This window comes from Varanus komodoensis, unplaced genomic scaffold (genome assembly GCF_004798865.1).
Source record: "Varanus komodoensis strain SLA01 unplaced genomic scaffold, ASM479886v1 scaffold19, whole genome shotgun sequence".
Classification (NCBI taxonomy): Eukaryota; Metazoa; Chordata; class Lepidosauria; order Squamata; family Varanidae; genus Varanus; species Varanus komodoensis.
In genome coordinates, this window is record NW_025335550.1 from 18,542,912 (window position 1) to 18,561,346 (window position 18,435).

Genomic DNA, 18,435 nt, shown 5'->3' on the forward strand with positions numbered 1-18,435 from the left:
TGCCACTCATGGAGGGCAACCTTCTGAGGAGGAGAACCTCCTGTAGCCATGGAGACTCCCTGCGTGGCAGACCTGGCTGATTTTCAGAATCACAGCACTGAACAGAATGCCAGAGGGGGTAGCCCAGTGCTCTGTGTCCTCACACATTTGATTTAGCCACTTAGGAAACAGACCTTGCATTTGCTACTGATAGCAAAGTCTTAAAAGTAGTTCTTAAAGAAGAAGAAGAAGAAATGAAAAAAAAAGTTATTTTCATAGGCAGAAAACTTAGCGATAGTAACTTTTTTTTTTAATTGCATTGTTTTTAGCCATGCGCTTCTTTTCCAAAGCAAGCCTGGCTTTCAGTGCTACAGACATGCAGACCAATACCTTAACAAGGGTGGTCCACCTTGTGATCACCAATGTTTATGGATTTTGCACTGCTGCCTGGACTTACTTGTGCATCTGTTCCAATCATATTACCAAGAGAGAGAAGGGGAGACATTTTAAAAAAAAATGCATGAAGGTGTTTAAAAACAGAGAGGAAGAGAATTTTTATGTCGATCTAAAAATTCTAAATATGTTCAAACTCTTCTCAATAAAGCCACAGTGTAATTGGTTGTGAAAGAGGTAGCAGTGCTAACCCTTTTAGCGTCCTCTTTTTGCATCATGCACAAAGCAAATTAGATTCCCAGTACTGATGACTATAGTTGGGGAAGAAAATGCATTTAGATAGCCACCAGACAGAGCTCAAGTTAGGGGAAGGCAAAGCAACATAGTTATTATTGGTAGCATATAATTGATTTTTGGATGGGAAGAGGCAAGTGGGCCTTTTGCAGTGATAAGGTTTCACGGCTGTTAAGGGTTGGAGCTCTGCCAAAAATGGGGGACAAATACGATGATTCCAGCATCAAGCCATCTTCTCTTTCCCCTCTCGAGCTGAAGTCTGAGGTTGTGACTGATGAAAACTGAGCTGACTTCATTTTGGCTAATGGACAATAGAGCATAATTGTCTCAGAGAGATACATTAGGCTTCTTATCTCTATGAACCTCTCTCGACTCATATCATTATAATAAGACAATTACACTTACACCAGGCTGAATAATAGACCAAGATGTCCAGCAATGAATAATTGTAATTGATCATTGCTCATTATATTCTGAAATAATTTCAAGCTGCTTTGTTAGTCTGCGGCAGAGCTGAAGAGCTTCAGCTTGTTGACTGAGGCTAGCTTGCTCGTTAGTTTAACAGCACTTGTGAGTGCCTTTGCTTCCGTGATCTAAGGCCTAATAGTTTGTTGCTTATAGAGGCATTATGGATCCACCAGGTGCTCCCTAGGTGTACAACAGATAAAGCTGAGTTGGAAAGGAACAGAAAAGTCATCCAGACCATACCCCTTTCTTCATACCATCTGCTCACTAAACTTCCCTTCCCCTTGACCCAGGAAACCCTTGGAGTACAGAGAGTGCTGTAGGAGGTATCCAGACAACAAAGGCCAGCATATGGCCACAGCAGGCATAATGCAGGAGAAGACAAAGACACACCAGGGGTCACTAGTAAATATGAGCTTGGATTTCCCTGGATCTATTGCTCCAGAAGTTTAATAAGAAATATGTGCTGCCAGGTGACCAGGATCAGGGCTTGCAAATCCAGTGGACTTCAGAGCATTTTTTGTTGTTGTCACCATCAATCCCAAGACTAGCCCAAATTCTTTCTGTCTCAAAAAAGGAGAAATAGTAGGAGTAATAATAATATGGCAATTCTGCTTTGACTTTGTAGAAATGTTCCTGCAGTCAAACAAAACCTGTCTGCACACATCCTAAGGAAGTCAGTCTAACTGGGCATAAAGACACAAATTTCCAGTCCGGATTAAACTGCCCCCCACCCACAATCCCAAGGAAGTATTTTAAATTCACTTCATGATGGAGATCCATGTGGAAAGGAGGCTCAGAAGGCCACCCATAACTAGCCAAACTGTTGCCTCAAACATGTTTTCCCACCAACAAGTCACCAAACAAAGTCCATCAGCCCATTTCCAGAAGAACAGAAGGTGTCTCTGCCTCCTCACATCTCCTCATGCCGATGCAAAGAGTCCTTTCCTGCAAAGTCCAGGCGGCCAGCAACTGCCCCATGTGGACTGGGGGGGGGGGGGTGAGACAAACAGTAGTTATGGCAGATGCCCCATGAGACCCAGTTTGCAGCAGCCACCGCCAGGGGACCATTGGATGGCCCACCCGAGGAAGCAACATGTCTTGGTTCTCCTCTGAATGCACACCTTTAAAAAAATCCCAAAATCTACTTTTTAAAGGTCCAAAAAGCAAAGCACAGCAAGCCATCCTGTATCACTCTGTGTGTTCTTGCCCCCACTCTTCCTGCAGCAACAGTTCTAGGCAGACTTCTGAAGAGCTGATTGAACGTGGTCATGTGGGTTTTTCTAGGCAAGTTGGTCAGGCATGGATACAACTCCGGACAAGTTCTGAGACAGAGCAAAGCAGCATCTAATGAACTCATGCACAAGGCGGGACACACAGGAGAAGGCTTCACCTCAGAGACTTTGGATTAAGTCCTTTAGTGGTTTGAAGGACCATTAATTGATTTGGGGCCAGCACCTTCAGTTGATCCAAGAAACATGTTAGTTATCTTTAAAAACAAACAGGCACACAAGCAAATATCATGTCCTTGATTATTTGTCGCAAGGTATATTGGCACTTATTATGTTAAGCACTGCAAGGGCCAAAAGTGATCTTTAATTTCCCCTGTTCTCTCAAAGCTAGGGACATAATTCATAACAACGCACTGACCACAGACATCTTTTCTATATGGCTGCTTTTCATAAATGTACCTGTACACCCATTTATTGTGGATGTCTAGACTTGATTCATTAAACTCATTAAACTCAGCACAGCACAGACCTTTTAAAGGAGGATAAGTAAGGACATGGATAATGAGCCTCTCATGGGCCTGCCAAAACCATCGGCTTGCCACGTGCTGCTGCTGAGATTGCTTCCGGAAACTAGGTGGACCTCTTCCCCACACCAGCCTTTCCTCTAAGGTCAGTCCTTTAAATAATTGCTCACAATAATGGTGCAGTAACAGCATTCTCAGAGTTCAATTCATACGCATCTATTCTCCCGTTCGACTTCAAAGCTCCAGCAGTCGCTTAGATATCATCAAAGGATTCCTCTGATGTTAATGACAATGCTCGAGTCAAATTGTTTCTCTCTCCATAGGACTGGTATCTTTCAAAGACGGGTGCTTCTTTGGGGGCATTGTCCTTGCCTGCTGTGTTTTCTAGGGTCCTTCACTCCATTCCTGGGAGTGAAGCTTTCACTGGTAAACCACCATCTGAAGAAATGCCACCTCACTATGCTTTTTCCAATATCCGCCCTGAGATCGGCATTGTTGTAGGCATTAGAGTGTGGTGGCCAAATGTCCTCTACAGAAGGCAGCCTTCTGTTCAAAGCATTGCCCCATTCAAGGCTGCTTTAGCACAGAAGCAAGTGGCCAGGAGTTTGCCCATCGACCACGAGCATGTGGACAACAGTTCACGGAAGTACACCACTTACCCAGTCACAGTTTTCCCTCACTATGCTAACAGCTATACTATTTCTATTTAAATGAGTGTACTAACTCTTGAATACTATAATGAACAAGCAGACGGACGGATGGACAGACGGACGAGTGAATGAGCTATTCTAACAGATGTATAGCCAGAAGCATGTCTTCCAGATCTAGGGAGATGTTGATACCACTCTACATGACTCTGGTGCAACCACAACTGGAATACTGTGTTCAGTTCTGGGCTCCATGTTATAAGAGAGATGTAGCTAGGTTAGAATCAGTTCAGTGCTGGGTCTCAAGAATGGTAGCCGGGTTGGGAGGGATGACATATAAGGAGAGACTGAAGGAATTGGGTCTTTCCAGCCTGGAGAAGAGGAGATTCCCAGGGGATCTTTTAGCAGCTTATAGGTATTTGAGGGGATGTCATGTGGAGGAGGGCTGCAACCTGTTCTTCCCTGCAGTGGAGGACAGGGTGCGATTCACTGGGGCAAAACTCCAGGAGCCCAGCTTCAGGTTGGATGTCAGGAAGTACTTCCTGAAGGTTAGGACCCCTAGGATATGGAATGGGCTCCAAGGGAGGTGGTAGAAGCCCCATCAGTGAGGGTGCTCAGGGAAAGAGTGGACAACCACATGCTGGGGATTACATGAGCAGAGCCGGCTGGAGCCAGGGGTCAGACTAGAAAACCTGGGAGACCCCTTCTGACACGCTCTGTTTCTATGTTTCATCTGCATGTGTAAATTTGCTTATTTGCATATTTATATTTACATATGATATGCAAATATTATATAAAGATTCCCCCCTTTTTAGTGATGCATTGCCTCTTTGGGACAATGCCTGAACGACCAGCAGAGGCAGTAGGAATTCTGGACTGCAAAATGTCCACGTGTTGCTGCAGGTTGCCCCCCCCCCTTTTTCCTCTAGAGGTAAAAGCCCTTGCATGTAGTCACCTAGCATTTTGCAGAGCACGCAGGCTTAGCTTCCACATGTGCTAGTTATGAGACCTCATCTGCATTCTAACCCTGTACAGCCCAAAATCTCTATCAGCCACCAGAAGCAGTCCAGTCCAGAATTCCTATTATCTCTGTTGACCACCTCAGTGCCAGACCTCCAGTCATATCAGTTTGGCACTCCATATGCATCATGTGTAAACAGGCGATTAAGGAAAAAGATACCCGTACTTTATTTATGGAGCACTTTTGGTGCAGTCCCCAAGGTGGCTTACAGAGCAAGTCAAAGCAATGCTTCATAAAGTAAAACCGTCAAGTAAAAAGAATAAGAGTAAATAAACAGTCAGCTGAGATTAATTAGTCTTTTGGACTTGAGGCTATTACATGCCCAGGTTAGTGAAGTGTTTCCACCTGGCAACAGAGAGGCATCCAAGTGGGTGCCAGTCCAATAGACATGGCTTTGGAATAGCTTCCCTCGGATGGTGCCTGCTCCCCTACCCTGCTTTAACCACCCAATAGAAATGGTTCTCTCCACCAAGGCATTTTCAGTCCACATCTTGAGTGGTTTTATCTGTCTCGTGCTATCGGTGTTGCTTGTTTAATTGATTGCGACTCCTTCTCTGCTTTTAATTTTCCCCTCATTGGTATTATTATTCTTGTTACTGACTTCAGATTACTTTTATGAAGTCATGCACTTATGCATGATGGAAATATGTCTGAAAATGCTGGGGATATAGTTCTACAGATGTGTTCCAACTTTCCTGCAAAGATCTCTGCGGATTTCTTAACTGATATTTGTCATAGGCAAAGAGGCAGGAAAGGGTGCAAGTTTTAAGTAGGACAAGAAAGCAGTGTGTGTGTGTGAAGAAGAAAGATCTTGTGTTAAATGTGTTTTTTTTCCTACTCCTGGATTCTGCTTGAGTGCAACCACTGTCTTAATCTGAGCTTTTTAGAAGGATAACAGGATTTATTCATTTAAATTTGGGAGTAGGGACATATACAGAGTTGAGTTTTAATAGATCTGTAAAGAAAGGTATTTTTGGGTCAGGAGAGGGAGACTTGTGGCCTTCCAGATGCTTGGCCTACAATTCCCATGAACCCCAGCCAGCATAGCTAATGGTGAGGGCTGTTAGGAATTGTCAGTCAAAACATCTGGAGGACCACTATTTGCTCACTGCCGTTCCAGATGTATGCAAAGCCCGTTGATGGAATTCCAGTTTTCTATGACCTTATCAAATAGCGGAGTTTCATAATGTATCCTTTCTCTGTGCAAACATTATCAGGTCCCATTGTACATCCATTCATTTAATATTATCCATTTCTCATGATTAGTAAAAACTTCAGATGGGATTCCCCATGAGTGTTTTGCTGGTGATCACATTGCATCATGGCCTTTGCTGCTTTAAGGAAATTGTAGAGTAAAACATTTCTTTTGTGGGAAGTTAATGGTTTTATTTCTGGATTTATTGTGTTTGATTTTATTATGTATATCATCCTGAGAATGTGTGTGACTCATGAATGGATGGATGGGTGGATGAATTTCCTTCCCTATTTTTATGGGGCCACCTGCCACTTGTATGAAATTGGGAAACATTTCAGGGTGGGAGCAAATCATCCAACTTGTTTCAGGGTGTGGGAGCTTGCCATTTGGATCAGTGGCAGATTGCTTCAGCTTTGCTAATGTCAAATGAGAAGACAACATGGTTTTCAAGGGCGTTCTCATTAACTGGGAGAATACTTTGAAAGTATGCCTTGAGATAGCTGCCTGCCTACTTACGGGACCCACACTTTCAAACACTCTCACTGTTTGGGTAGAGAGTAGATTTCCTGCCTGAACTGAGAGAGCAACGAGATTTGAAAGACCACGTTGCACCCAGCATGATCCTCTTTTTGCGTCAAGAATACCCCCTAAAACGTCTGCAACTTTGTCAGGGAATATCCTGGCCCAGATCCCAGGAAAGGCAGACTTGCCTCACACCACTGTGACTGGCCTTGTTTTGTTCTGTTTTGTTTTTTGTATTGAAGAAGCAAGGAGGAGAAATCCTTGATCACTTGATCACTTAGGAATGTACTGACTTGCACAATCCATTCTGCCTACCATTTGCAAATTGTCGGGTCGCTTGCATTCCATTGCCTGCTCCTTGATGGTATCAGATTTTGCCCAAAAATGTGCAAATTCTCAAAAATGTGCAAATTCTCCCCAAAATATGTAAATCCCTGAAAATGTTTACTTTCACACTTTAGCCTATGGGGAAAATGCACATTTTGGTTAGTGTTTTTCTATTGTTTTTGTGGGAAATGGTAATAAAAAGACTATGCAATTGTGGATTTCAGACTTTCGATGTCATTTTCAGGATCAGCAAAATCTGAAGCTCTGATTCTTAAAAACTGGAACACGTTTGAGTCTATTGCATATTTCTATTGTCACCTCATAACGTCCAGCAAGGTAAGCAGGGCCATCTTGCTCCAAAATTAAGAGAAATTCCCCCTCCCCTCCCCTCCCCTCCCCTCCCCTGTTCAGGAGTTTCTTTGTTCTTCCTCACAAATACAGAACCGTTGCCACAGTTTAAATAAATAAACATTTTCCTCTCGTTCACAAATGTGTTTTGCTGAAAATCATACTACATCAGGGGTTAAAATATTTAGAGAATGAGCAGAACTTTGTACTAAAGGCGTTATTACTGTGAAAGTGCAGTTGGTTTGTACTCCCCCAACACACACACACACACACACACACACACACACACACACACACACTTGAAATGACACAAGAATAAGATGGGTTTGTACGAAAAGGATGCAATTCTGCAAAAACGCAGGTCGCACGAGAACATATATATCTGCTTGTTCAAGTCTCATAAGTGTGATTCATTGAAAGCCTGGCAGGTTTTTTTAGGATGACTTCCTGAATTTATGGATCACGATCTGAAAGTGAAAGAACTGCAGTCTTCAACTTAATTCCAATGGCGAGCCAAGATGTTTGCAGCTGGGGGGAAGAGCCCTTCCAGGCAAGGCTGCCCCCCAGTTCACGCAGCCCTCCGTCTGCAGTGCAAAATGCGCTACCAAGAGGCGATGCAGAGCTGGTGGCTGAAACAGCAAACGGGCGGGAGACGTGCTGGTCCATGGCCACATGTCAGCCGCAACTCAATGCTGCATCCATCCAGGGATACGTATCCGAGCATCCACCATCTGGCCCTGTCCCAGATGCCTTCTTCTCATTGGCAGGGGTGGAGGATGAATTTGTTACCTAATTTCGCGTGTCAGAACCGAGACGCAAACCAAACCTGAATAATCCTTTGACACTCGCATGTGCACATCTCCAAATTTTGCGATGGGCTGATTTTAAAATAACCGCGTTTGTAAATGTATTGTGAAAATAATATTCAAACATGCTCTAGATAAGACAAAAGGCATACAGAAATGTGCACAACAAAGGATAGGCACCCGCATGCAAATTTTGCTTTGTTCGGAAAAAAACTCATCATTTTGAGCAAGTTGAACTTAAAAATGGACAAATTTTCTATGCCTGGAACAAACGTAATTTAAGACTGAACAAATGGGATGCTGAGATTGGCAGATGCACCCAGCCTGCCACTTGTGGAGGGACTACAAAATTGTGCCCATTATTCCTGCACCACTCGTGCTCTTGAAATATCTACTTTTCAATTTTATTTTATTTTATTTATTTTATAGTTTCTGTTTTCCAGTTCTGCCATTTCCTCATGCAATAGAGAGCAGTGATGTTCCAGGCACACATAATTCTTTGGGATGTTGACCAAGCTTTGGAGAGAACGATCCTGTAGCCCCTAGACATTGTCAGGGGCTCACACAATCGTCCAGATTCCTTTAGCCCTTCAGTGTGGCACTAAGAGCCATACCAGCTGTTCTCTGCAGTTAGGAAAGCGTCTTTGGAACAGGGTAAAAGGGGGCATAGGAGGCAGGAGAGGAGGAAACTGAAAGGGCCATGATACAATCTGGCCTGAAGGCATTTCATGCTCCTTCCCTCCACCTCCAAGATACTGCAGGTAGAGGGACAAAAAAGTTAGTCTATCAAAAGCACATCGCAGGAAGACAAGGAGGGGACAGGTGTGTTGCCCCCCCCCCATCACCACTGAAAGCCTGTGAGCCTCTCAGTTTGGGGGCCTACAGGTGTCCTGGTAGGATCATGACCTGGATCATTGGTTTTTGTGCACAGTGTGCAGAAGTGTTTGTCAAGTATCCTGACTCTTTCCTTCCCAGTAGCCCAGTCATGTGTCAGCAACTGGCCGAAGTCCACTGTTACAAGCAGAGTGCAGAATCACAATTAACTGCAGTGATAGCACCATCAGGCTGGCAAATGCAACCGTTTCCTCCTATTGACAGAAGGGCCATAAGGTCCATGGCTGTGTGAACAGGATCATCTGCAAACACAAGGCTCCAGATTCTGTCAAAAGCAGCTAACCCATGTTCCACAAGGCTGGAGAAGAAATACGTTGGATATTCTTTGACAATCCTGCGTCATCCTTAGATTGCAAAAGGCAAGGGTGCCTATGATGGATCCCCCTCTGCTGGCAGGGATGTTTCATTCGACAGAGGCAGTGGTGTGCTTTCTTTTTAAAAGAGTGCGCTTTCTGTTGTTCCCATGAACTTAGTATTCATGTAACTCAAACTCTCCCTTTTGAAGCCATTGACTTTAATTCATCGTAGAATCATAGAATTGGAAGGGGCGAGAAGGCTGTTGGGTCCAACCTATCTAAGGGAACATCTCCTTCCATATGAGCCTGCCCAGACCCTAAGATATGCCACGGAAGTCCTCCTCCAAAGACCCACCTTGAGAGAAGTGAGGACGGTCACACGGAGGAGGGCCTTCTCAGTGATAGCGCCCCAATTATGGCACTCGCTTCCCAGGGAAGTAAGGCAGTTGCTGATACTTTATTTGTTTCAGCACCAGGCCAAAACCTTTTCATTCTCTCAGGTTTTAAACCAATTATGTATTTTAATCCATTGAAGCAAATGTGGGTACTGAGGAGTTTTTAACCACTTTACAGCTATAATATGGTTTTTATATATATTTATATTTTCCTGGCTTTTTAAACCATCTTGAGATTTTATAATAATCAGATGGTGTATAAGAAATTTCAAATTAATAAATAAAATAAACCCTTCATGCCATGCAGGATGCCAAGTTAAACCTTCCCTCTCAGATGGCTCTCCAGGTGCTTTTTGAACCCTTCTAGTGTGGGAGAGCCGAAGGGAACTTGGATTTTCATACAAAAAGGGAAACAATGAAAGCTCACCATCTTGTATGGTGCTGAGTTAGGGAACACTTCAAGATGGAATTGGGAGAACCTTGGAGAACTTGAGTTTTGCTGATTCACACATCCTTAGTTCCATTCAAGTACAAATGCTAATATCTCACCGCATCCAATGAAACATGAATGGCTGCATCACTTTCCTTTCGCTTCTCTCTCTTGAGCAGTATCCTCCAGTGCACCATGATTAATATTCTTGATGGCGTGGAGGTCCTTCAGCATTAATACGCATCATTAATGCATTTGCACATTTCAAAAACAATTAAGGCAGGTAAATAGCACAGACTTCTTTCTTTATATAATCAGAGGGCAAAGGATTGAAACTATACAGAGGATACATTTTAGCAGATGGATAAACTGAGCTAAAACTCCAGAGCCCCTCTCAAATTATCACTGATGGTTAGTTATTATTTCTCCTACTTTGCAAAAGCAGCATTAGATCTTGCAGGAACAAACAGATTTTCTCATAATATCCACTTAGATATTTTATAAACGGGATTCCTTTTATACCTGCCAACACTGGTTCAATTTTAGAACCGTTTTGTACATGTCCACTCAGAAATAAGTCCTACTGGGTTCCATGAAACTTATTCCTAGTTATTCCCAGGTTACATCCTCTGGCTTCCCCAGCCTCGATTAAGATGCTTATTGAGATGTACAAGGATTGTGTTTATGTCTACCAATCATGCAAATATGTCCTGTTCTCATCTACGAATGTGAGCAGAAGAGCACATTACTCAATCGTGTCTGTAAGTTCTTGAACTTGCATTTCAAAATACACATTCTGAAAATAATGTGCATTCCTCACACTGTACTCTGTGGGGGAAAGGATGTGCTTTGGCGCACTTTATTTTTCAAAGTAGATTTTCCCATTGGACTTGCTCATTGCAAGCAATTGCATGGAAAGGAAGAAGAGAGGGAGAGAGAGAAAAGGGAGTGGTGAAAGAAGAGAGACCGGGATGTTGCAGGAAGACTTGGGCTCTGACCGCAACTGGCTTGGGCTTCATTCACCACCAACATGCAGCTCCCAGAGGTTCCCCAAGCAGCAATGTGGCCATTGACTGAAAAAGTTCATCACCTTTCCCTTACAATCAAACACAGATGAATACGCATGCAGTTTGTTAAAAGCAAAAGGACTTACAGCTGAATGCAGCAATCCATCAGATTTTAGAAAGCCTGGTGGAGATCTTGAGTGTGTGCAACTTCGAGGCAGGCCCTCCCTTGATATCCCTCCCCTCCCTTGCACTCTTGATATTCCTGCCAGCATCAAAGAGCTGAACTGGTCTCCTTCTTTCCTGTGCATTGTCACTTTCTTTTCACAACCAGAAAATCAAACACTCTTTTCTTTCCCTCCCGCTTTTGATGACAGGATGGTGAAAAAGTGTGATTTCTGTCTTTAGAGCTACTGATCTGCTCTTGTTTTAAGTGACGCAATTTAAATGTGTGCAATAGCCATTCAGGGGACTGAAGTCCGGGACCTCTGCATTTGGAGGCATCTTCACTATGCTAGTAGCATGGATTTGTTGAATTGGTTTTTAAAAAGTGTATTTCAGTGAAAAAGCACTCTGGAACAATTAAAAAATAAAAATATGCTGCTAAAATGGCTGCTTAAGTGCGTCTTGTATTCTCTGTTCATGCAACTTGCTAGTGGTCCTCATCAGTCTGAACAGAATATGGCAAGATGTGCACTCTGCAAAAGCGCCCCATACAGTTTGGGAGCATTCCGCTCAGTGCCCCCATTCTTATAACCTGTAATTCCATTCTTTGATCAATGTCAACAGTGAGGAAAAAGTGGAAGTCTGTGACAGAATTATAGCAGTGTGGGATGCTTCTGCTTATGTTCTAGCTGTTCTCTTTCATTCTCCCTACTTCTAGGATTCCAGGACACCCCTGTACAGTCTGGCAACATCCTGCATTCACTGAGCACAGGTAGTCCTACCAGCCTGTTTGGGTTCCCCCTTTAAGTGGATATCTTTCCTTTTTGGGGGTGCTAGATGAGAGAAACTGGAGATTTCTATGGGCAACTCTCACTGCTATCACTATGGAGATTGAAAAATAGCTTCTTGGTGTCAGCTGCAACATTACCTATCTGGACAATGTGACTGTTCTTTCTACCCTTTGTATATCTATGTTTTTCCTCTCTTTCCAGGTGTTCCGCTCCACTGTATTCTCCTTCCCAGCTTGTGTTCCTGCCTCTTTTCTAGCCGCTCGGTTCCTCTACCCTGTCCACCCAGTACTCTTTTTTCTCTCTGTCTCTAAGGCTCTATTCAGCCATGATTAAAAATGGGTAGACACACCAAACAAGCAGAAAAGGGGCTGCACCTTTCCCCCTCTGTCCAGTTACAACACTGCTCCTCTCATCAGTGTCCATTCCATAAAGCATAAGCATCCATTGAACTCAATGGGGCTTACTACTGAGTAGATATGGTTAGGATTTCACTGTCTCTTTCATCAAAGCTGGTTAGTTGTTGCTACTTTCTAGCAAACCACTTTGCTCTGATCTCTCATAACTTCTTCTGTTTCATCTCTGAACAGATTTCTGAGAGGAGCACATGACTTAAGGAAGGCAGGGACTGGGGAAGAAAAAGATGCATGTTTTTTTTAACTGCTTAGCTGAGCATGACATTTTGCTTTTTAAATATTAATTATCCTGTGGGCTTCTTCCTTATTTACATTCTTAAGTGTTTGCTTGAGACATAAATGGCACTAAATTGTCTTGAGGTAGCCACAGAGCAGTTTTGTTAGATAAAAACTTCTTGAAGCTGGTAATTTTTGGCAATTAATATTATGAATGCTAATAGCTTGAGGGGCTGTGGGAAGACGCTTATCTCTGTAAAACGAAAGAAAATGTCAAAGTGGTAGGCCTGCTGAGAGCATCACTTCTGGGAGAGAAAGAGGTGGCAAATGTTAAAATTACCATATTTATGGCCAATGTTGAATTTTTAAGGTTTGAATGGGTCGCTGACTCACTCATAAACAGAGCCTACTGTAAAAACTAAAAGAAGCTTTAAAAAATACAGTAGCTCTTTTCTGGATGATAACAGTTCAGCATTGTTTTCCATGGAGCTAAAAGAAATGCCAGACAGCATGGGAGAAAGTCGGTGTTACCGTGTTCGAGCTACCGGGATTTCTTTCTTCTCCTACTACTCCCATCCCAGCTAGCAATGATTTCAGTGTCAAGGATGGGTGCAAGATTTGACAGCCATTGCGCTTCTAGCAAGCTGCCTAAATGGCATTTGCTTAAGATGGCATTGGCAAGAGTCTTTGTGTGGTGAACTTTCTCCAAACAATCCCATCTCAGGGATTTACTTTTTCAGCAGCCATTTCCTTCTGGGGAAGCAACTATGAAACTTAGAACCTGTCCGAAGCTGTAGGGATATTCTGATTCTGATGCAACGAGCTACAAATCTTGGTTTGATTTGAGTAACTGCCGTAGCACTTAAATGCCCTCAAGGCCTGGTTGGACCTTCTCCACTCAGGATGGACACCTGACTTTCCTGGGGAGAAGTGACTCGAGAAGGAATTCCTGTGCGGCAAGATACAGCCTGGTGTATTTTGGGTGCATCCGGCTTGCTCTGTGATCCTTCCTCCTAGCCATGTCCTTGGCTCTGACCTCTGGTGACTGCCCTTATCCCTATCTTACCCTCAGGTTTAGGGGCTTGGTTTTCTCCAAGGCTCTGACTTTCTCCAAGAGTTATCCCTTGACCTGGCTCTCCTGCATCGGAACCTAGTTCCTGCAGCCTGACAAAACCTAAAAGAGGAGCTGTCATGACTGTTGCACAAGTGGAAGAGAAAAAAGGAAAAATGTGATGTCCTCACTCGCTTTGCTTCTCCCTTCCTGTGGCCATTTTCACTGCCATGAAGGGGGCAGAAATACGTTTCTATCTGACTGCCTCTCCTAAATAAGCCTTAAAATTATCTGGGTCTCATTTTGTGTAGCATGAGGCATGATTTTGTGTAGCATGATTTTTGTGTAGATTTTTGTGTAGAACTGATTTTGTGTAGCATGAGGCATGGATGTTAGATGTGGAGTGGGTATCCACAAAAGTGGGTATCCACTTTTGGAGTGGGTATCCACAAAAGAATTTCTAGAAAATTTCTAGGTAAGAGAATCTCTAATAAAGAAGTTTACATTTTAATGAAGTAATTTGTTTTCATTAAATTTTTAATGAAGAAAAAAATAATATCTCAATTGATACGTTGTGTGGAATTGGCATAGATCCGTTCAGTGCAGGAATCTTCAGATCCAGTTATGTCTGAAAGATGTACAGAGAGGGCAAGATTACAGCCGAGGACAAAGCATCTAGGCTGTGTCTAACGTTATTCTGGATACTGCAGGATCATTTGCTTGCCACCTCTCCCCCTTGTCCCATTCCAGTTACTTTCAAACAGCTGAGGTTGATCGACTACCCAGTACATAAAACAGCTGAAACACTGCAGGAATCTTTTTCTGCTTAGAGAGCTGAGCATTGTAAGGAGCTGATGCAGGCCTCTTCCAGAACTGGTCTGAGGAAGAAGCTCTGCCCTTCACACGATAGGAACACCCCAAAGCTGGACTGACTAAGCCAAGACTGAGCCACCCCAAAGTTGGACTGACCGAGCCAAGACTGAGCCACCCCAAAGTTGGACTGACTGAGCCAAGTTCTGAGCAAATCTCAGGACTGCTCTTTGCATCGTATTTTTCTTAAGGTCAGAGTATGAATCTGGATGAAAGGAATTAGAAAATGCCAAGAAAAAGGGACACTTATATCATTTATGATATCTAGAGCAGCTTTCAGTGTGCAAAGTGTTTTGCAAATATTTATCTAATTTGTCCATAAGACAAACCTGTGAAGGACATTAGGCTAAGCTTACTCACAAAAGTGTATGGTCATTGGTCCATCCATTATTTGCTTCTTGTTCCAAGTAACATGCATGCATTCTACCATCTTCATAAACAACATTAAAACATATTAGCAATAACTGGGCCCTTATAGATTAAATCCCATCCCTGGGCCCATATTGATGGTTGTTTTATGAAATATTCTGCCATTTAGCTGGATCTGACGTGCAGTAAAATATTCCGCATTGCTTGAGAGGATGGTGCGGGTAAACAAGTTATAGCAAAGCAAGGCAGCTCCCCTGGAGACAGTTTGGGCTCCACATTGGCAGAAGAAATACACTTTGCCTAGAAAGGTATGGAAGAAACCGTAGACGTGGAGGCAAGCATACCACCAAGCCCATTGTGCAATCCAGGGCTGAGAAGCAGTGAGTGGCCTTCACAATTGCGCTTTCTAACTGAGGTGGCATTCGGACCCGGGCTTACCGCAAATTCCAGTATCTTCTCTGTTCCACCACAAAGGAACCTAAAGCACGTCTGCAAAAGTGCTCGAACACATGCCTGCTTCCCTTGTCCAATCTTTTTTCTCCACAGAATCTCTGTTCACAGCAAGAAAAACATGTTTTTAACAAGGGAAATGTCATTCTTAATTTTCCCCAGGCGAGTAAGGTACACCCTTCCAGATGTTGTTAGAGTCTAACTCCGATTGTCCCCTGGCCAGCATGACCAATGGTCAAGCCTGACAGGAATTGGACTCCTGGAAGGTTGTGCACATCTTCCCAAGCGGGTCCTTTATAGGGAGGTTCATGTGCTACTTGGGCAAAGATCCCCACTTTTACTGCAAGAGACCCCTTGTGTCCAAAATATTAGCTCTGGAAGATACAAATCCATTGCAGCTTAAACATACACATGATTAAAGGTTTTTTGACCCAGCCAGAAATTCAATTTGAAAGCTTTTGAAAATGGAACAGAATCTTGACATCCCTTGTTCTGCATCTGACATGGTTGCATCAAAGTGTTACATGGTACTGAATTTTAATAGCACATAGAAATAACCTAATAAGTTTTACTTCCTCTGCTCCTCTTCAATGACTAAAGCCTTCCTTGGAAAGAAAAATGTTAATATATATTAATTTTAGGGCAGTGTAGAAACTGTTTCTAGAGAATCATGCCCCCCATCACTTCTGAATATTGCAGTCAGGTATTCAACCCTTCTCTGATTAGTCCCTGAAATTATAAGTCTTAGAATTGCGGTTGGGGGAGAAATTCATTCAGTTCTCATTCTGAGATGAACTTAACCAGTATTGCAAATTCAAATCATCATATGAAACAAAAATAATTGATCCTTGAAAAGTTGCCATTCTCTGCATTTTGAGCTCACTTTCTCCACCAAATATTCCCACAAGACAACAACACATATAAGAAAATAACATTAGAGTGTTTTTAAAACATTAAAAGGCTTTTTTTAAAAAATCACAGTGTTTGGGATGAACCAAACTTAAGATTGGGGAAACACTCAAATCTTGAGACAAACAGAATTTAAGACTGGAAAAATAAAAGGGACCAAGTTTTGACCAGTTCATCCATCCATAGATACATCCATCCATCCATCTATGTACATATATATGTACAATTTGAGGCCACTTCCGCTTCTTTCACTGCACCCTCTTCTTCTCTGGGACTGCCATTCCATGAGAAAAGAAGCCTTGTTCGCACAAACAACTTAAAAGTGAAAAACGTGCTTCTGGCCTATGCAAAGAGTACAGATAAAATTTTGTGTGATCAAGTGCTTCCTAGGGATGGATGAGCAATATTTTTGGTCCAAATGTTTATACGAACTAAATCAATTTGCCCAAACCCATACACAGAAACCCATGAACAGCAAAATCTGTCCCTTTTCATAGTTTTGCAACATAACTTTCAGTTCACAAAATAGTGCTGTTTTGTGTAGGGGCATTGAAAAATGTGAAGATCCACATGCTACTTAAAGTGAGCAGTCCAAACACTTTTATCTCCTAATTGTCCATTTCTAAAAAGCAGGCCTGAGACCCTCTTTAAAAATGACTCCAAGCTTTCAGTGAAAGCATGGAAGAAAAGCACTTCCAAATATATTTTTGGATTGGCTGGGTGGTACCTGAAACAGGATCAACCCCTCAGAGATTCAGGATATACCTTAACATTTTTTGGACAGGCCCACAGGTGTGATGATGCTAATGATAAAAGGTGGAGAAAAGCGATGAAGTTAGGTCTGATGCCTCTGACCCTAGAACTTTATTTACCCCAACGTTCAACCTTTATCTTGTTTCAATAACAAAAAGCATAAACTTCTATAAAGTTGAAGTATATATTGTCTTTATATTCCATATCAAAAAGAGCCTTCTTTTATTCTTGTGCCCTGTCAGGTAGCTGTATCCTTTCATTTTATTGCATTATATTTACAGGTTTTGAGATTTTTCCAAAATTCGGGGCTTTCTAACCAAAGGAGGCATGTTTCATTTTTGTTGGCCATGGTTGCAACTTAATATTATGTGTAAGCTAGAATATAGGGTATGATGAATAACACACATGTAAAATCTTAATACGGTGACCTATGTGAGTGAAATAAACAGAGTGAAAATAATCCATGCAGTGTGGTCTAGTTTAACATTATTTGGAATCAAACAAATTCCAAATAATTTGTTTGATTCCAAATTTCCCTCCTTCACTGGGGATATATGGATTTTGTCAAACTGCTCCATCTGTGTTTTGAGGATCTTCAGGTATCTTTTATTCCATCATCTGCCTACTGATAGAATTAGATTTTTCGTACCAAAATTTAATTCTATCAGTTCTCATCACATCAGCACTAATTCTCATTAATAGTCTTAGAGCTCCAATACTCAATAGTCAGAGTATGGTCTGAAGGCACAGAAGGCATCCACATTCTGAAGCTAAGCAGGGCTGGGGATGGCCTGAGGTTGGAAGGGAGACCAGCTGGGAGTTGCATGTAACCACCTTGAGTTTCATAATGGGAGAAAGGTGGGGTATTAATATAATAAATAAACAAGAAAGCAAGCAAGCTCTGCTTGGGCACTCCCTTCCCTCCATTTAAACGATGTGAGTGAGGAGCATGGGTCCACACTTGCTGGCCTCAGCCCCTCTGTCCTGTCCCTGCCACCAAGCCTCATTGCTTTCCATGCAGAGAAAGAGAAGGATTTCTGTTCTCCATGGTCATCCTCAGTATGTCCGTGCAGAGTTCAAGGTTCTGTTGGGAGAGCGTAGAATGCGCACGGAAGGTGCTGGCACCAGCCCAAGGGTGTGCAGAAGAAGAGTGAGGTCATCAAGTCATCTTCCCTCTCATGAGACGGCGCGCAAGTATGACTACTTTAATGGGGCTATGCAAAGACCTTTCTGGGGGGGGTGGGGTGTTTAGGAAGGCACAAAGCCCCACTTGTAGATGGACATACAACATAAAGCGGGGAAAGTACCAGAGGAGTTATTGGGACGTGGAAATGAGGTGCCTCACTCTGAGCAAGTTTGTCAATGCAGCTGTGGCCAAATAGACACTATCCAACACTGTCTATTCGATTGCGACCTGCTTAACGTGGCAAGATATATTTGGATAAAACCTCATATTCAGGACTCTAGATGTGACTTGGATAAATTGAGGTTTCCTTTGGCAGGGGTGGATTTTAATATTACAATGGCCATTGCCAAGTTCTTTTCCCAGTCAATTAAGATTAAGCATCACTAAATTTTTATATCATATAGATATACCTATCAATAAACTCTTTCATTTTAGTCTTAGCATGACATTGCTCAGAGCTGAATTGGCTGTATGAGCAGTATCATTAAAG